At 42.7% G+C, this 20,710-nt stretch overlaps 1 long non-coding RNA gene across 1 annotated transcript in view; it reads left to right on the top strand.

The window, feature by feature from the left end:
• LOC140608641 (uncharacterized) overlaps positions 1–6,397 on the top strand; it is a 41,352-nt gene extending 34,955 nt beyond the window's left edge. Inside the window, exons 3-4 of the long non-coding RNA XR_012010608.1 lie at positions 5,096–5,216; positions 5,332–6,397. This is a non-coding gene — a long non-coding RNA (uncharacterized lncRNA). The remainder of the gene's footprint in view (positions 1–5,095; positions 5,217–5,331) is intronic.
• The last annotated feature ends 14,313 nt before the right edge of the window (positions 6,398–20,710 follow it).

The following is a 20,710-nucleotide window of genomic DNA, read 5'->3' as shown; positions in this document are numbered from 1 at the left end:
TACGTCTAAGCTACCTGCTGCCTTGCAAAATGTATTCATTAGGAGCATGTTGAGTGGACCAGTTTAAACTCATCACCACCACAAATAAAAATAAAACTACTCAAAGATCCTATGATAATGGCAGTGCATCCAACTGGTATCCTTGTGCCAAAAGACTAGTATTAGATTAGGGTGGATAGTCCATTTTTAAATCCCTACTATAAATCTACCATTAAGGTTTCAATACGATTCTTTGAAAGGGCCTAAAAGCAGTTTATTTTTCATGCTGCTCTTAAAGTATACTATAGACTCTATGAAAAAGGAGGAGAGGAAGTAGGAGGGAAGAGTTCTTAGGTGAATGTGAGATTTAGGATCTTGCTTGCCAAAGAGTTTTAGTCTTGTTTTTACACATTTCAAAATTGTGTCCCACAGGTTTCAATGATAACATCCAAAGTTGGTTGAGTGGCTGATGAGAAAAGCATATGGCTCTGTCTGGCACTTCAGGGCTTCTGCTACTATCTGCTCTTCACCCCCAACTGTTCACTACTATTCACTGCTCACCCCAAGAGCCATGGGGCCAGAAACCCCTATATCTCTTTGCAATTCCAAATTGGTGATATCAACAAGAATATGGGAATCTGAGGGCCTTGAAAATACCTTGAAATTATTATATGGAATTCTATTTGAATTCTACTACATTGAGTTCTATTGATTTTTTTTCTTTGATTCTGACCAACCTCACTATGTGTGAGAACCCTCTCATTGCCCTCCCAGGTGCCAACTCTGAAGATTTTTCTTCCTTGAAAGGCAGACATAGGAAAACAAGGCCTACAATATCCAATTTCATTCATTGCCTGCTTCTCAACCTTGAGTTCCAATTCCATGTGTGAAGAATAAATCTATTCTTGTCGCTGGGTGTTTCAAGGGAGGGGGAGCTCCCAGCAGGGAATGGCCTTGCTTGTTAGACCTTAAGTTGACCCTCTCCCCTAAAAGATAGCTAGGAGTTGTTTTGACACAATGGTTCTAAAGACAAAACCAGCCACCCTCTTGCCCCTCATGAAGTGGCAGGTGTGCCATCTAGAGGCACACAGAGTGACTGCTACCACGATGCCAGTCACAGCTCTGAAATGGGCTCCTTAAGTCTCTTTAGACTCAACATCCCAGCTTCCTTCCACTTGCTTCTGTTTTGGGGCTCCAAATCTCCTTCCTCTCCTGTTTAAAATTCTTCTATTACTTTTGGGCCACTTCCCTCTGAAAGGGAGGCCCCTGGAATGAAATATTTGACTCCAGATGTGGCGTGACAGGGCCAGGTACATAAGTGATAACTAGTCAAGGAGATTATTTTTCCTAGCTTCTGGAAAAAACCTTGACTATACTCAAAACTTCAGCCTACTCTTAAGATGGTCAAGGTGTCCAAGGTGTCATTTTAATCTTTTTTGCTTTGAAGTTTTGAGGAGAATCTTATGTCACCTTGCTCTTACCCTCTGACTTTATTTAAAAGACTTCTTTATCTCATCTAAAACCCTGCCTCAGAATCCAAAGCCTCCCTAGGCTGCATACAAACTTATGAGAGTCAGCAGACATTTTTTTTTTCATCTCTTGGCTCTGGATGGTCAAAATTATGTAGCCACTTTACAAAAGAACTGTCCTCAACACAGCATGTTGGATTTTCTTTTCTGGCTCTGTGGACATCTTGGGCAAATGACATTCATTTCTGGTCTCTTTCAGTTATCTGAAGAGTCTTGTCTTCAGGTATTAAAAACTACTATCTTGACTAATCAGAAATGTAGATGTCAGTTTGGAAACCAGGCACCCCTTGTCCACAGCTGGTATGAGGGCCGCCCTTCTCTTCCTGGGTGCTGGCAGCTTTAGCCTTTTAGAGGAACATGGACACCAGTTTTTCTGTGGGGGACATGTGTCACATTTTCTCATTTTGGTTTCACATGAAGCTCTTCCCTGACCGCTCTCCCCCCCCCCCACAACATTTCATGGTGTGCCTGCTGCTGCTTCAGCGAACTCCCCTATGATCCGGCTCCTTGACAGGAATTCCCCACTGGGCTGCACTCTTCATAGTTGTGTAATTTTCCGCATGTATGTCAAACTTCAAAAAAGTTTATTTAAACGTTTGACAGTTAATCTTGCATTGACAGGCACACTTCATCTTTGCTTCGTAGTTGCGTGGCTGTAACCTCTGACAAGTTTAGGAGTCCATGCATGCACGTAGGGAGCTTCTTGATCTCCACCGGGACCCAACACGGGGTTTCCTTAAAGCGGAGGTGAGCACCCTCATGTGACCTGGGGGTTCATTTGCCATCACCATTAGCCAAAAGAAGGACGCACCCGCTGTGGACCCTAAAGGGTCTAACAGAGGAGTTAGAGGTTTTCATGGGCTGCAAGCTGCCTGGGAAAGCACTCCAACAGCTAAGGCACTTGTAATTCGATCATGAGAATAGTAGGGTATCTGTTCCTTTGTTGTGTAACTTCAGACTTGATGAACAGGTTTTTATAAGCTGAGATATATATATACACTGTTTTGCTGAAATTAAGAAGAGCCAGTTGGACTGCAGAGTAAGCTAGGTGCCTGAAGGGCATCCCTTCAAATAGAAATGTATATATACATTTTTGCTTGTCGCTTAAATGCTATACTTAGGATGGTGACAAGTGCCTTAGACCTTTTGCATCTTGCCTCTCATTAATCACTCCCTCAAAGAATGTGTCTTACCTCGTAGAAACAAAAACTTCCCCTTTGGGAGATGATTCTGTATTTCTAGGTAATTTTAGCAATTGTTCTGTAAACCCTAGAGCCCACCCTGGCTATTCTGGGTACCCGTGGTGGGACCTTGCTTTGGTTGAAAAGCTCTGCCTTAACCTAGAGCAACTCTTTTTCTCTTATTGGATGACCTTGAAAAGCACGCCACTTCCTTGCTGTCTCTGGATGTTTTCTTTTTAAAGCGAGAAAGACTGTTAGAGAAGGTGACCTTCTGATTCAGCTCTTCATGCTTTAACATGAGGCAGAACAGCTGTGTTCTGTGGAGTAAGCAACTTTCCCAAACAGTGGCCCTTATTCATCATTAAGGTTTTCACAGGGAGGTAAAAATTACCACTTAAAGTTAAAAATAGGTTAACCAAATTTGCAGACCACTCATTTTAGTGTATTGTGTTACTGTGCAGTCCAAAAAGTAGAGACACGGTATAAGGCTTATAGAAGAAAATATGAGAATTTGCTCATAGGTTGAAGATTTTCTGATGACTTACAAAACAGATTTCACTCACCGGGGAAATCTTTATCTTGTAATCCTGGAGGCATCTTTTTCTTAAAAAAAAAAAAAAAAAAAAAATCCAGAGCTATTTTATGCACAATAGTTTTGACACCTTATCAGCATGCAATTAAAATCCCTTTGTCTAAGGTTCTGGCTCTAACTTCTTAAACAGGCAGAAGCTCAGAGTGAACTATGTTCTACGTTTCGAAAGAAGAAATGAATTTGGCAACTGCTACAGTTGCGCCCGCAGGAGGGCGTGAGCAGTGCAGTGCTGCACTCTGTTGGGCAGCTGTGGAAACATATAGTATGCATATTGTTGGTCAGCCAAGAGAATCTTCCCCAGGAAATGTCTCCAGTCACTTCCCTGGGAATAACCTGGCTGTTGATTCAACATAAAGACTCTTCCTTTAACAGAAGAGCAAGAGAAACACAACAGGCTAAGCAACAGAATAGAAAATTAAATGTTAAAACTCTTTTGGTGGGTGGTGAGTGTCTGTATGCCCCAGCCCCCACCCCCAATATGTTGGAGCCCGAATCCCCAATGTGCCGGTATTTGGAGTGGGGTCTTTGGGAAGTAATTAGGGCATGAGGGTGTAGCCCTTGTGAATGGGATTAGTGCCCTTATAAAAGAAATGCTTTTTTCCCCCTACATCTATTGAGATGATCATAGGATTTTCATTCTAAATTCTGTTAAATGTGGTGTCTAGAATTTGTGTAAGTTCAGCCATCATTGCATCCTATGGATAAATCCTCCTTTTTTGTGTTGTGTGATCCTTTTTATTAGGCTGTTGAATTTGGTTTGCTATTATTTTTTTGAGGATTTTTGCATTTGGCTGGCACATTGATCTTGGATTTCCTGGCATCCATAACTGTTAAGAAATAAATGTAAACTAGTTCTGGCCAATGAAATATAAGAGCAAGTAGTCTGGGGGAAAGATTTTTCCATTTAATAAGAGCAAAATCTGCTGGAAAAGAAAGTTACACCTGTCTACTCATCTGTCCCTGCTCAAGGAGCTGTTACGTGAGACTGTGCTGCCTAGAACCTGGCAGATACCTTGTGAGCATCAGGTGTTAAATCTGTGGATGAAACTACAGACCTGATGACCACCCCTGGAAGAGCCGAGCTCAGAGCTTCTTGTTCCTTATGGCTTAAGCTTCTGTGGTTGAGTATTCTATTACTTAAAGCCGAATGCTTTTCAGCCGCTGCAGATGGTTTAAAGTTTGGGTAGGAGGTAATGCTTCTTCACACCATTGCCTGGAGGAGTGTTAGAATGGGCCATCTTGCCTTCTATTAATTCCTTTAGTTAGTGCTTTGATTACTCAGTGACCTAGGAGCCCTAACGATTACAGTTCAGTAAGGCTTGATATGTGTAAAAGCAGACTTCTAACCTGAAGCGGGGCTCTAAAAGTGTGGTTTGGGGTGCCTGGCTGGCTCAGTCGGTGGAGTGTGAAACTCCTGATCTCGAGGTTGTGAATTAGAACCCCACGTCAGGTGTAGAGGTTACTTAAAAGTAATATCTTTACAAAGATAAAAATTAAAAAATAAAATCTTTACAAAAATAAAAAAGTGTTTTGAATGGCCATCAAAATCTTCTACTCAGCAGATAAATTTTCTTACATCCTGCTTTCAGATCTACAATTCTATTGGTAAAGATTATTTTTCTCAGAGTCTTTAAGAGTTCTTTCTTAAATTACATATTTTTCTTGAGCAGAGACTAGCATCCTATAGGCTTACCAGCTCACGTATCAACTGAGATGGAGGAGTATAAGATGGGGACAAAATAAACAGAAATCTTAGGATCTGTGAATCAGCAGGGATCTTTGACATCACTTAACCTCACACCTTTATCCTGTAGATGAAAAATACTGCAGAGTGGAGAGTCAGTGGTTTACCCTCCTAGTGTCCACCCTGCAGCCAGAACCCTGGTTCTCAGACTTCCAACTCAGGGAATTTGATACTCGGTTGCCACACCTAAGGTAAGTGTTTTAACAGTATGCCTGGAGAAACCTTGTTGCAGTTTGTCTCTCTGGGTCTGAAGTCTGTGGGCTTGAAGCTTTATTTGAATAGTAAATGTACTTTTTGCAATTGCAGGGGTGAACAGCAGGAAAGGAAGAAAGGACCGGAAACTGGAGGGAACACATGGCCACTGGCCTCGGGATTTTGTTGAGGTCTAAGCCTGCTTTTGCCCTCTGTCTGTTGGAAAGGGCATTTCCTTCTCTCCCTCTCCCCACCTCCATTCTGACTGACCTGTAGGCTAAATGCATAATCATCTTTAATCAACAACCCATTTAACATTTTGACACTTGTTAGCTCATTTAACAAATGTCACTGCATTCTGTATTTACAGTAGCATCACAGTCTTTAAAGAAATCCATTTTTTAGATTTGTAAAATTAATCATGGCTATGCATGTTTATTAACGTTTCAGAGACTTTATTTCTGTGAGATTTTCAAATAAAAGTATTTCTTAAAATTTAGGTTAAATTATTTAGACAGATTCCTGTATTTTTGTCAGGCATTTAAGGCTCTATAAAGAAATGCATCATTTAAACCATTTAAATAAATTCTGACTTTTTATAAAACAAGAATTTGTTACGTGTCAACGGTAATTAGTCACTGCCTTGGAAATGCTGTTTTTAAATATGATCTTTCAAAAGAATCACACCTGTGGTGTTTTTGTTGTTTAGTTTTGCAAAGACACCTATAGAGTCCTTCTATTCCAAACATTTCTCGGATCACAAATCTTGGAATGGTTTCTGTGTTCTTTTGCCCTCTGCTGGCTAAATTGAGACCTTCTAAAAAACACATCCATCAGATAATCTTAAGGTCACCAATGTACCAATGGTCCTCTGTCCTGCTCATCTTTAGGTCTATGTGGCAAGCCTTCTTGACAATCTTTATGCCAGAGATAAGAATCTAGCTTTAACTGCTGCTTTTTTTAATCAAGATATCCATGACCTAATGGCTCCACCTATGAGATCTGTCCATTCTCCAGCATCTTTTGTATTTATCCATGGCATCCTATGATCAGGACCTTATTATATACTATCCTATTTCTGGGTTGTCTGTACTGCATAATTTAGTAGATATATCAGTGTGTAAATATAAGCAAGCTCTATCCTGTCTTGTTTACTAATTGCTTGGTGTTTATCTTGTTTTCTCAGAGGGACTCTCAATTCTCTAGGCCTTCAACCCCATCAAGTGGATTCAAAAGAAGCCTCAGCCATGGCAGCTAAGCCCTCACACATCCTCTAGACTTGAATAGGAATGATGAGGGAGCCTTCATTCTTGCTGTGAACCTGGCATACCCAGGCCTCCTCCAGTCTGCAGTGGTCATGATGGAGCACACACATACGGGGAAGGTCCACCCTTCCCTTGTGGGCCCCGTGGAGGAGAGTGAAGCAGCTCATGGTCTTAGACCTGTATTCTGCTACTCATCTCTGGCGGTGAGCCCAGGCTGATATTTAGGTTCTACTAGCAGCAAGACCCCACTGCTCTTTTTCTCTTCCACATAATTCTCACAAGTCTGGGCTTCTGGACTGGGCTCAGGAGTGAAGGCTGCCCTTGGATTTCTACTGTCCCACTTACATCTAAATGGAAAAGTGTTCTCCCTCCCTCTTTATAATCTATTTGGAGTTTTTTGGTTTTGTTTTTTTTTCCCCCTAGAGGGAGAGTGTGTGAAAGATTTGAATCTGGGTGGCTGGTGTTTTTATCCCAAAGGAAAACCGCAGAAGCTCTCTTCTGATTTTTCGGGTTTTGTTGATTTTATTTCTCAAGGAGATAGAAAACAAATCAGCTGAACAAGGTGGGGGGGTGGGGAGGATATGGGGAAGGGAGAGGATGTGAATCGCTGTTGGGGGGTGGGGACCTGGACGCTGAAAGGGCAGTGTGACTGGCTAGGAGCAAGAAGGTACCGCTTGTGGTCTGTGGTAATACATTTAAAGTAAGACCAGTCAGCATGACCATGGGCTTTTCTCCAACCATGGTCAGCTGCATCCTGTTGCGGTTTTACCAAATGGATGCAAAGAAATGTGCAAGACAGATAGGAGGACAACTTGAAAGCACTCAGTGAAACACAAATAGAGGTGAACAAATAAGAAGACATCCTACCTTCTTGGGTTAGGCAATATAGCATCAAGAAGATGCCAGTTCTCTCCAAGTTGATAAATACAATTATTGTGACCACATTAAAAATGCCTGCCCCCCCCCCCGCCCCCGGAGTCAGAAAAGTTTCCAAAGTACTTTCCTGAAAAAGAGGCACAATGGACAAAAGATATGAACAGGTGGTTAAAATTAAAAAAAAAATTTTAGGGGATCCCTGGGTGGCGCAGCGGTTTGGCGCCTGCCTTTGGCCCAGGGCGCAATCCTGGAGACCCGGGATCGAATCCCATGTCGGGATCCCTGCATGGAGCCTGCTTCTCCCTCTGCCTCTCTCTCTCTCTCTCTCTCTCTCTCTATCATAAATAAATAAATAAATAAATAAATAAATAAATAAATAAATAAATAAATAAAAATTTAAAAAAATTTTTAAAGGGGATGGCCTCTCTCTCAAAAGCTACTCCATCTTATATTAAGAGGAAAATGAATTTAAAAAGTATTTTAGGGCAGCCCCGGTGGCTTAGCAGTTTAGCGGCACCATTAGCCCAAGGCGTGATCCTGGAGACCCGGGATCGAGTCCCATGTTAGGCTCCCTGCATGGAGCCTGCTTCTCCCTCTGCCTGCCTCTCTCTCTCTCTCTCTCTCTCTCTCTCTCTAATGAATAAATAAAATCTTTTTTAAAAAAAGTATTTTAAAATATTTCTACTCATGATGGTAGCTACTTCACTTGCAGTGAGCATAGCATGATGTCAAATCACTACCTTGTACACTTGAAACTAATATAGCATTGTCAATTATACTAAAAATATATATATAACTGCTCATCTATCTGACTGGCAAAACTCAAAATGTTGGCTAATACCCTCTGTTGGTGAGGCTGCGGAGAAACAGTTGCTGTCATAATTGTTGGGAGTGCAAAATGGTACAGCCTCTATAAAGAATAATCTGGAACTAACTAATAAAGCTACATTTGTTTCACCAGTGGACAGCAATTCTACTTTTAAGATTCTCTAGAAATTTGAAACACTGTGTGCAGGGAGTTATTCATTATGACATTATTTAGAATAGCAAACAATTAAAAACATATATTCAGCAATTGGGGACTTGTTAAATAAAGCAAAAGAGAAAACACAATAGCTGTTAAAAAAATAAAAAGAAACAGCTTTCTAGAAACAAGATTCAGAACAAAAGATTAGTGAAAGACATATATAGAATACTGTCTTTTGTGTAATAAAGGAGGAGAAATATGAATGTTTGCTTATTTCTGCCAAAACCAAGGCCTTGGAAGGTTAAGTAAAAAATTAGTAAAAATCACCTAGAAGGAGCAGGATAAAGGACTGAAGAGATGGATGATAGTGGAGAAGACACTTCTTTAAGTACAGTGAAAAGTATAAACATTTTACAAATTAAAAAATAAAATGAAATTAAAAAGTAAAATAAAAGCAAACCCTCATACTGGAAATAAGTGAATTTAAAATGAATAGTAGTGGTGCCTGGGTGGCTCAGTCAGTTAAGGGTCTGCCTTGGACTCAGGTCATGATCCCCCGGGGGTCCTGGACTCCCGGTTCTAATCAGGCTCCCTGGTCAGCGGGGAGTGTGCTGCTCCCTCTCTCTTTGCCCCTCCCTTCACTTGTGTTTGTGCACATGCGCGCTGTCTTGCTCACTCTCCTTCAAATAAATAAAATCTAAATGAATGAATGAACAGCAGATTGAGCGACCCCATGCCTCTTGTTAACCCATCACTTATGAGCTTCCCCGGTAAAGCCTGCACTTCATACCAAATTGTGGGACTCTGTGGAATTTGCACAACTTGTCTCAATTATGTTTATTGACTGTCGTCCAGCTTTTCCCATTCAACAGCCAGCTCTATAGGGTAGGGATCTTTAATTGTTTTGTTTACTGTCATATCTGGTCTATACAGTGTCTGGCACATAGTAGGTGCTATACAAATACAATAAATATTTGTTGACTGGATGAAACTCTTTGTGGGCAGGGAAGCCATTTATTGTATGTACGTATTTTAATGCCCCAAATCTTGTACAGGGAGGGCTAGCATAGGGATCGCTTAATATATATGGTTATCTGAGCCCAAAGGTTTTTAGCAGAACTACAACTACATTTCTGTCCTCGCTGTCATTTATTCATGTCTGGGCAATAGCTATATTGCTAGAGCTGCTATAACTTTGTCTGCAGCTGGACATCCCTGGAAACCAAGACATTGCCCAGGCTCATGGTGCGTTGAACATGGCCCAAACTGTCTAAGAATTACTCTTTCATTTTTGGTACACCCCCAGCTGAGTGGCTTTGTAGACGATTCAGAGCCTATCTCTCCGTTTCTTTCTACTCAGCTTACAATGACAGTGATATTTTGGATTCATGGAGAAATCACTCCCTCTTTGAAAATGTCTATATACAAATGAGATTTCTTTCAGTAGGTCTGGTGTAATAATAAACTGGATCGATCCAACTCTCACTAAGAACAGCATCAACCTTCCCACATCCCTCTCTGGAAGTTTCCTTCTCTCCATAAAATCCACAAAAAGGCCTCAGCTGGGAATCCATGTCATAAACCGTTTTGCCCTGGGAGTGAGACGAGGATTTGAATCCTCACTCTGACAAGTTATTAAGTCACTTTTCTAGGACTCAGTTTCTACAATTTCAGCAACATCTGGCTTTTGGAGCTGTTGGAAACACCAGCAAATGTGTATGTCACCCCCCTTGCACAGCCCGGGTTCTCCGCTGAAGTTTGCTAGTAATAAAAATAGGCTTCCTATTCTTACTAAAAATTGTAGGAAAAAAAGATTGGAAGGAAATAGATCAAAACGTGGAGTTGGGATGCCCGAGTGGCTCAGCAGTTGAGCATCTGCCTTTGGCTCAGGGTGTGATCATGGGATCTGGGATGGAGTCCCATATTGGGCTCCTTGCATGGAGCCTGCTTCCCCCTTGGCCTATATCTCTGCCTCTCTCTGTGTCTCTCATGAATAAATAAATAAAATCTTAAAAAAAAAAAACAAAAACATGGACAGTTATGGCCATGGGGTGGTGAGATTTTTGTCCTTTTTATCTTGGTGATTTAAACTTTCCTGGATTCTCCACATCTTATAAAGCCATTAGACGAGAGTTTTATAATCAGAAAACATCAATAAAAGTAATTTGTATAATTCTTAATAAACAAAATTATCGGTTCTCCTTTCATGATTCTGTCCAGTTTCCCAATAATAATTCTTTTTTTCAAAGATTTTTTTTAATATTTATTTTTATTTATTTATGACAGACATAGAGAGAGAGGCACAGGTAGAGGGAGAAGCAGGCTCCATGCTGGGACCCCGATGCGGGACTCGATCCTGGGACTCCAGGATTGCGCCCTGGGCGAAACCACTGAGCCACCCAGGGATCCCCTCCCAATAATAATTCACAACAAAAATCAAACTAAAACAAGTTGTGTGTCTGATCATTTCATTTACAACCAGGAGATTACAAGCACACAGACCTAGGGCCTGAAAAAAAATTTTGTTTCTGCAAACAAATATGAATGAGAATGAAAACTGAGGACTTGATCTTTAGCACAAATATTGAAGTCAGAACTTTTAGGACCTGCTGAGCAGATGGCAAGTCTTTGAGTGTTGGGCAAGAAGAACCATCTCAAGATGAGGCTCAACAGAGTGCCCCGTGTGAAGCAGAGAGAGCCGAGGTGGGGTGCATATTTCTCATCAAGCAAGGCACCCTCTCTCTCTCTGCAGGGAAGGCATCTTCAATGGCCCTCTGGGGAGCCAGGCATAGAGCAGTGAGGCAGCAAGCATCACCCATGCTACAGCCACCCTTGGTGATCAGTGTGGATTGGTGAAGATGCCACAGCCGGGTTGTACGCACCCTGGGGTGGAAGGGCTACATCTGCACCACCTGATGGGGGGAGGGGACAGGGGCGGTTATCAGAGATTGAAACCCAAGAGGGAAGGAAGTGGTACAGTTGGTGGTTAGTGCTCTTCAGACCTGCCAGCCACTCCCACCGCCTGTCAGTCGCAGGGACTGTGATCAGGGTTGCAGGAGAAGTGGGGACAGAGGAGGCATTTGTGACCACTCAGTCCTCATGCATCAGACTTCTAACCACTCCTTCTAACCACTTGGTGTTTCACCACTGAGAAAATAGGAAGTGAGGACTTAGAAGGGAACATGGGGGCTGGGAGCAGTAGACTCAAGACTTCCAAGGGCAAGTATTTTTGCCAATACAGGTTATTCAGTAAGCAAAGATGCTGAAAAGCATTTCTCATGTGGCTTTTTTTTTTTTTTTTAATAGTGTTGTTGACCAGCTCTATAACTCAAGACATCTGCAATCTGTTGCAGGGCTCTGAAGCCTGAAAATCAGACCAAACCATTCATCTCACAGGCCTACAGCACAGAGCAAAGGTCAATTAGCTACCAAAATTGATACTTATTACAGGGAGAATTTATAACAGAGAATAGATGGCAAGCCATCTTTAAAATTCTGGCAGCACCCTTAAATTGCATAGATAAGATCAGGAAATTAATAAAGTAGTTGCATTCTGGAAAACATATCTAATTTTTTTCTTCTGCTTCACTTTCATCCATGTCCACTGTGAGCAGGTTTTTAATTTTCTTCCTCCTTCTCATTTAACTCTTTTATTTTTTATTTATTTATGATAGTCACAGAGAGAGAGAGAGAGAGAGAGAGGCAGAGACATAGGCAGAGGGAGAAGCAGGCTCCATGCACCGGGAGCCTGATGTGGGATTCGATCCCGGGTCTCCAGGATCGCGCCCTGGGCCAAAGGCAGGCGCCAAACCGCTGCGCCACCCAGGGATCCCTCATTTAACTCTTTTAGAAGAAAAACTTGAGCGGTGTTTTCAGGAAGAAAGCACCTTTTTCTGTTCAGGGCATTCCCCTGAGTCACAGGTGGAAATTCCCAGTTATCAGTAGGAGGACCTGCCCATTTGGCTGCAGCTCAAGAACTGAGGTCAGGAGGCTCCTGCCCAGAGAAGGAAAATAACCAGTTGGATCAGTGGGCGAGAGGTGAGAGCGTAAATAGGGCTCAGACAAAGAAGAGGTCAACTGCAAGTGGGTCAGGAGATCAGAGTGGGCCCCAGTAGGCCCTGGAATGCTCTGCTGGGAGGCCTGCCAGAGAGGATTTCTGTCCCCAACACCCTCCAGCCTCCTGCCCCTCCCAGGTGTGGGAGGGGGTGGTAGGATGACTCAGCATTTCCTATTATTGCTAATAAGGCCAATTCCAGAGGCCCTAGCAAGGCTGACTACTGTTAAAACCAGACTGGTCTCCTGGCTTCTGGTTCATTCTAGGTCTACATAGCAATAGGGTGTTCCAGAAGGGATACGTAAGTCATCCCAGTATTTTATGCTCTTTCATTACTTTTTTTTAACTTGGGCCAACAGCCTGAGCTGGTCAGGCTTTGGGCTGATACCAGCTACTTTATCTGGGTGCATTGTCACATAATAACAAGTAACATTTTTCGGTGATTGTTGGGTCCTGACAGAATGGGAACTTTACACAAACATCCCCTTTAATTCTCAGAAGCAAGCTGCGAGGTAGGTGTTATATCCATCTGCATCAGCGGATGAGAACTGAGGCTCAGAGATGTCAATGAAATTGCTCAGGACTGAGAATTTAACTCATGCCTTTCACTTATGAGTCCATGTTCCCTCTAAACCTGTACTCTCTGATGAAGTTTTGGAATATAGGTAAGATTTGGTGGGGTGAGGTCCAGAGCCGAGACAAAGAAAGAATTTTTTTTTTTTTTTTTAAGAATTTTTTAGATTTCTTTGGTGCAAAATGGTGGTTTTCTTAAAGCACAGGGATGGAACCCGTGGGCAGGAAGAACTACTGCCCCAGGCCTGTGAGGGGTGGCTGATTTTTTTTTTTTTAAGATTTTATTTATTTATTCATGAGAGACATAGGCAGGGGGAGAAGCAGGCTCTATGCAGGGAGCCAGATGTGGAACTCCATCCGGGGACTCCAGGATCACACCCTGAGCCAAAGGCAGATGATGGATGTTCAACCGCTGAACCACCAAGGCTCCCAGGGGTGGCTGATTGGGAGGGGTTTGAGGATAGATGTACTGTAAGGAATTTTGGAAGCAAGGTTTCCAGGACCTTGAGGGAACTAGCTGTTGTTGGGGAAAGGTTACTTATTACCGTCTAATAAAACCAGAGTCATGAGATCCTTCAGATGTCTATCGGTGGGCCGTGTGCTTGGGGGATGATTGCCAACATGTATCTTGGAGGGTAAAGATAAAAAAGATTTCTAAAGGAATTTTTCTATGTTAAAGTATACTCACAGGATCCAGGGGGTCGGGCTAAGATAGGAAAGTATGAACATCGAGGCAGTTGAGTCCATAGAGGAATGTCCTTTGGCTGTTTCAAGGACTCGTCAGCGTGCTGCCCCAGGCTCGTGCTTTGTCCTCAGCTAGCCCTGTGTTTCCCCATCTCTCTCTTCAGCCCAGCAGAGATTAGAAATGGCCTATTGAGTTCAAATGAAAGTCAGAAGGTGATCATACGCAGGAGAATGTGGAGAAAATTAAAAGCAAACAGAGGAACAGGAGAGAAGCATGTGCTCCTGCTGGAAAGTGAGGTGATAAAACCACTGGCTCTTTATGATCACTCAAGGCCCTACCTAGAGGCTTGTTTACCTATTAACATCTCTTCAAGATGGACATGGTTTGTTGACTCCGTTTTCTGTGTATGAGTTCTGCGAATGCATTATCTAGATTTGTATTCTTCAAGCCACCGGAGGATAAGTGTATATTCAGTGTGACAGTGTGTCCCATGTGTCATACTGTTTCCCCATCTCCTACCCTCCCAGAAATTTTCACTATTCAGGTAACTTGGTAGCACAGCAAATACTGGACTTTGTCTCCAGGAGGTTATTTTTGAAATGTACGTGTTGTCCTCCAAGTCAGAGTCCATGAAGGCAAAGATTTTACTTGTCCACCTGGGAATGTAGAAGGTAATCTTTGTGTATTGAATTAAGAGTATATAGCTAAACGGATTAGAGGGGAGCAGGAGATAGAGTGTCCCTTGAAGGCTTTGTTGAGACTCTTGTTAGGTGATTCATTGACTTTGCAAGGTAGAAAATGGGACTGGGTAACAGGTAGTATTTGGGGGGACGTGGCTGGGTAGGATAAAGGGCAGGAAAATGTGGGGCTTGGGACTCTGTGGTGGGAGACCTGGTGGGTAGGGTCAACTTTCCCTCTACCTTCCTTCCACTTGAGTATCAGTGTCTCCAGACTGGCCTCTCCTCTGGCCCTCAGCTCCGGGAGAGCAGGCCCTCTGATCCAACAAGGCTGCCATCTCCAGCCTGAGGCTGTCTCCAGCTTGATCCTTATCTCCACTGCTACCTTCGAACAAGCATGTGTAGTCTTCCTCCAAGAAAGATGGAACAAAAACAAAACAAAACAAATCTGGTTCAAGTCTGTAGTTCTTGATGGTCATCAGACTGTTTCTCTTCTTCCATTTACTGTTAAACTCGAATAAATAGTCTGTACTTTTTATCTTCATTTGTCCAATACCCAGTAACGATAGTTCCTTGAAATCTGGCTTTTGCTTCTACTGCTTTACTAAAACATTCTCTTTCCCTCTCTCTTGTAGAAAACCAACAGAACAGAACACTTTCCGTCTGACCACTAGTCATCCCTGGTATTCCTTTCTTCTTTTTTCCTTTTATGGATAAAACTCTCCTGAGTTTTAGCTGGTCATATTCATGCCCAACTAGAGTCTACATTTCCCAGTATCCCTTGCAGCTGGGTATGGCCGGGAACTGGGGGCAACTTGGGGCTTCTGTCCTGTTTTCCCTGCTGACTAGAAGCAGCCTTGGAAACTGGCAGTCGAGAGGCAGGGCAGGCATGATGAGGATAGCAGTGCTGCTCCACTGGCTCTGGACTGATCACCTTTGGGTCTTTACATGAGAGAGAAATAAACTACTGTATTTTAATAATTTTATTTTGGGGTCTCTCTGTTTAAGCAGCTTAGCATGTACCCTAATAAACATTTTTTAAAAGATTTTATTTATTCATAAGAGATACAGAAAAAGAAGCAGAGACATAGGCAGAGGTAGAAGCAGGCTCCCTTGTGGGAGCCCAATGCGGAACTTGATCCCCGAACCCCAGGATCATGACCTGAGCCAAAGGCAGACACTCAACTACTGAGCCACCCAGATGCCCCATAAACATTTCTTATTCAAAAACTAGTAGGGGCAGCCCAGGTGGCTCAGCGGTTTAGTGCCTGCCTTCGACCCAGGGCCTGATCCTGGAGACCGGGGATCGAGTCCCGCATCGGGCTCCCTGCATGGAGCCTGCTTCTCCCTCTGCCTGTGTGTCTGCCTCTCTCTCTCTTTGTGTCTCTCATGAATAAATAAATAAAATCTTTAAAAAATAAATAAATAAAAAGTAGTATGCATTCACTGTAGAAACTATAACTTCATGATAAATAGAAGATGACACAATTCCTGTTAATCCTTCTACTTTTCTGACTACTTATTCTCAGTAGCCTATGCTTAATTGCCTTCTTTTCTTTCTCTGACTTACAATAATGGGCATAGCCCAGAACTAAGTTCTCTACTCTTTTGTCTCTCTGTACTTTGACACAGAGAATGACTCATATGGTGATTGATTCAGTCATTAATTTATTCATTCAAAAATAATCTAGTGAGGATGGACATTCTGCTAAGTGCTAGGGATACAAAATGAGTCAGACATGACCCCTACCCCAGAGTTAATGACAGGCTGGAGAGGTGAGGAAAAGGGAGATAGATACAAGTCCTAACATAGTGTGCTACGTACCTGGAGGGAGGTACAAGGGAGGAAGATGAGGAGAAAGGGAGACTCTGAGCTAAGAGGTCAGCCAGGCGCCAAAAGCCTGGATGTGAAAACCTGTAAGGTTTTTGCAGGAAAATACAGGCAGTTTGTTGTTGATACCGTGAAAAGTTGAGTGCTGAGGGTGGAGAGGTACAATGGACCAGGTCATGGAGGCCTGCTTGTCATGCTAAGGAGGCTTAGAGCTTTCTCCTAACTGGGGCTTTGATGAAGGGTGCTCCATAGATTGTGAAATTGTAGATTTGCCTTCTGGATAGACAGAGTGTTCTAGGTACAGGGTCATGGATTTCTGGGAGGTAAACAGGAGTGGGAACAGGGAACCTGTTAGGAAGCTATTTGCAGTAGAGTAGGGAAGAGATGCAGATGGCTAGATCCATGGTGTCGGCATTAAGAATGAAAAAAGAGGAGCACCTGGATGGCTCAATAGGTTAAGTGTCAGACTCTTGATTTCAGCTCAGGTCATGATCTCAGTTCAGGGTCATGAGATTGAGCCCCACCTTAGGTTCTGTGCTTGGTGTGGAGCCTGCTTAAGATTCTCTCCCTCTCTCCCTCCCTCCCTCCCTGCTCTTACCCCACCTCCCTCCTCTCTCACTCTTTCTCTTAGAAAAAACAGAATGAAGACAGAAATGGATTTGAGAAATAATTAAGGGGAAAAATGGGCATGACTTGGTGAAAAGAGGAAAGAAGAAGAAGAATCAAAGACAATTTCTGGGTTTCTAGCTAGGGTGGTCGGACAGATGGGGCAACAGTGTTAGCGGCGTTAAGCTATCACTTGCCCATAAGGTAGCTTATTGTGAAGATGAGAAAGCTTAACCTTCACACCTCCTTCCTCGTATGGGTCCATTCAAAGGCTCTGGGTGTGGCACCGGCAGTTTTGTAGTCTTAAATATATATTCTTTTTCTTAAAGACAACCTACACCCTCTTTAAGCTGATAATAGCTTCAGACACACAGAACCTGAACCCAACCCTGCCCATCCTCTTTCCATTCATTCTTCTGATTACTAGATTAATATTCCTATAAAAACCATGGACGACATGTCAGTCCTCTCCTTGGAAGCTGTTGTAACCGTGTTAGTGGCGATTTTACTGGAACACTGCCTTTTACCTCTTTCTAAAATTGCCTCCCAACAAATGTTTATGATTTGAGAAAAATAACTTTGACCCGTCTGCCAAAGAGCAAGGACATCAATTACAAAGGTCCTTGAAGATCCATCTAATCCATCTACTGAAAGTTGCAATTACTCTGCTGCACTTTCTTATTACCACTCTTCTTTCTTTTTCTTTTCTTTTTTTTTTTTTTTTTTTTTTTTTGGTTCTTGCTTGCTTGCTTTGTTTTTATACCAGTTGTGACTTTTCTATGTTCCTTGCTATTCAGACTTGGCCATTCAGCAGCAGCTGGTGTTTGGAATGTCTCATACCTATAGAAAGCTTCTGTGCTAAAGCCAACATCACTTTGCATTTTGGCCGTGGTGTATGTACCTCTATCATTTGATTTTGCTTTAATATTCTGTTTTTGATAGTGTTGAATCAAAAGTGATGTGCACTCTAGAATGTTCATCCAGGCTATAAACCTTTGAGCATTAGTTACTCAATAGTTCCAATATCTGGAATATAATGTGCTGTCATCTGCAGTCGCAGAGCTATCCCGGACCATTCTCTCATCTGGAAGAAGAGTTGTGCTGGTTGTTGTTTGCCCTGTTAGCCCCTGATCAATTATTTCTGAGGGTTTTTCTGCTATCAAGCAGCCACTACTCCATGTGTGAAATATCTAATTTCACTTCCTAAGCATTTTTCCCATAATGTCCCTTCTGCTTCAACAAATTCTCACTCAGACGCACTAAAACGGGACTCATAATAATCAGTGTATTATTTTAGCAGTCTCAGTAAACGAGACAGTCTCACCATGTTCTTTTTCACCATGTTCTTTTCTCTTTAGCAGTAAGGCACACCTAGCAGTTTTCTATAAAAGAACATACTGTGTGGCCTCATGTCACAAAAATTTCAGCTTGGTTAAATTTTAACAGACAGTCCTTCACTTTTTCTTACAAGATGACTTATTATGGAGAAAATTTGTTACATAAAAGAAGTAAAAACAGGGTGTTACTATTAGGAGAGATTGTGAGCAGCGGAGCCCAGTGCTGACCTTTTATACTGGATCTTTGTCCTCTTCCTTTTTCTCAGCTTCTTCCTACTTCTTCAGTCTCTCCCTCTCTTTGTCACGTGTTGACAGATCCAGATCAGAGGTGCAGGGGGCTTGACAGCACCCGCAGAGGCCCAAGGACTTCTCTTGGATAAACAGATTTAGATCTGCCGGCCATGATCCCACAGGAGTCATGAACCAAGGAAAGCAAAAAATGATAATACTAAGAAATGTGGGACAAATGCAACGTGGGGCAGCAGGAGGACTTGGGAGTCTGATTCTTTTTCGGTAAATCACTGTTTTCTAAACCATGAGTTCTTTCCTGTGGGAACAAGCCTTCTGATCTTCCCGATGCTTTGAGGGATTCGGGCAGAGGTGAGTGTAAGTGGTGGCAGGAGAGCAGAAGGGCAAGGCCAAGAGCAGCCCAGGGAGGGGGTGATGACCCAGGGAGCCACAACCTGCGGAGAGTGGAGCTGCTGCCTGGCTCCGTGCTCCGTGCTGCTCTCTGCGGGCGGATGGACAGACGGTGGCCAGCGCAGATGTGCAGAGCCAGTGAGCCGTCTTGAAGGATTCTCAGAAGCACCTAGAAGGAGAATCTGATGTAAGAAAAATGCCCTTCTTGTCGCACATAACAAGAGCTTTAGCTTTGATCCTTGTTACCCGTGGACGACTGGACAAGTCATAACATCTGGCCTACCCAGAACAGACACCGGTGAGCACATGTCAATCACCCCCCACCTCCTTTCCACATACACACTCCCTCCCCGTCGGTGTTCATGTGACTTCTGTCTCTTCCATTTGGAGTTGCCCAAGTGAAAAGGGGAAGACTGGAAGGTATTTTATATAAACAGAGCAAAGAAGATCTCAGTCACTCGCCACCTGTTTGTAGCTTAATATCCCCAGAAGTGGCCCTGGGCACTAGTGTAATCTGGTGTCCGAAATAGAGGGTTCTCCCAGCATCCTCTCTCATATAAGGCGGCATCATATTCCCCCCAAAAGGCCAATGGGGGTGAAAAGGCCATTCATCAGAGCTCCTTCAGCTCCGTGTTCTACAAGTTAATCCTTGATATGGCTGGACCTTGTTAGATTGATTTATTAATTCTTACCTTTTTTTCCCCCTCCCTCCCACCTTCTCCCTGCACTCCCTTTCTTTTGCTCTTGCATTTGTGGTCCTAGAAAACTTTCTGTTCATTATTTTTCAGGCAGTGTTGCTGCCACTTTCTGTATCTTGTGTTGCCTATAGTGGCCAGAAATCTGCATTTATCATTAAAAGCTGAGAGGGGACGCAGGAGGCTGAGGGGGAGCTTCAGGATGGGTCTCGGGGTTACTGCTTAGACCTTTTTGCCAGGAAAGGCTTGTATGAAGACCTGTAACATTGTTTTAACTCTGTGTCCTATTACATTTTGAATTAAGGATCTCAATGTAAAGATGTATGACAACAAAATTCAAATTGGTAATTCAGCATGACAGTCCTGAACTTTTTCGTCCTCTTTGATCAACAGTACTCTAGTATGGCTTATGGACTTTTACTTCCCCATCTGTGTTGGAGGAGAGGAATGACACATAGCAGCAGGGACTTTTTTAGGTGAGATCACTGAGAAGCCAAGTGACAGATGAGGTGCAAGCATTTATCTTTAGTCTCATGGTTAGAATTTATCCTCCCTCCACCCATTCTTCATGTCTGCACAGCCCTACTTCCCATGGTGTTGTAATTATGGGAGGATAGTATCCAGGGCAGTAGGAACTCCCTTGTCCTGACCTCCAGAGTCATGGTTCCTATACTCTCTGTGTTTGTAGCAAAGATCATAGGCACTACCTCCCTCTGTCTAAATGAGTGGGAGCAGAAAACTCAGTTATGAGGGTAGTATTTGCAATAAAGAGGAAAGGGACTACCAAGTGTCCTGTATGTTCACTGTGATCTTTTTGAATCTACTTTACATGGAAACCTGAGTTGTCTAGGCCCTCAAATTCTTGGAAAGTAAACACTTCATGTTCGTCCCTGACATCAATGTATTTATTCATAAATATGTTACCCATTTTGTCCTTTGCATCCTACGTGCTCAATATTTACTAAGCAAATAAATGACTCTTGCTGCCTGTAATCATGTTGTGTTGGAGGTATACGAATAATTTTATAGTAGAATGTGTTAGTCATCGGGCCAGTCGTTTAGCCACGTCCTCTCATGCCTTTTCCAGCAATTACATGATAAATACACAGGCATGAATGCCCATAGTAGTCTTTGTATCCTTTTTTTGTTTTATATCTATTTGTTTTGAAAATCAAAGATCAGTTATTGGTGCCTCCTATGTACCAGGCACTGTAACTGTGATTGGCATTTTATATACATTCTTTGTAATTCTCACAATAGCGCTGTAAGGGATTATCTTCATTTTTTT

The sequence above is a fragment of the Canis lupus genome, chromosome 18 (genome assembly GCF_048164855.1).
Source record: "Canis lupus baileyi chromosome 18, mCanLup2.hap1, whole genome shotgun sequence".
Lineage (NCBI taxonomy): Eukaryota > Metazoa > Chordata > Mammalia > Carnivora > Canidae > Canis > Canis lupus.
Note: the sequence above shows the minus strand (reverse complement) of the source record. Positions and strands in the feature narration are given on the sequence as shown.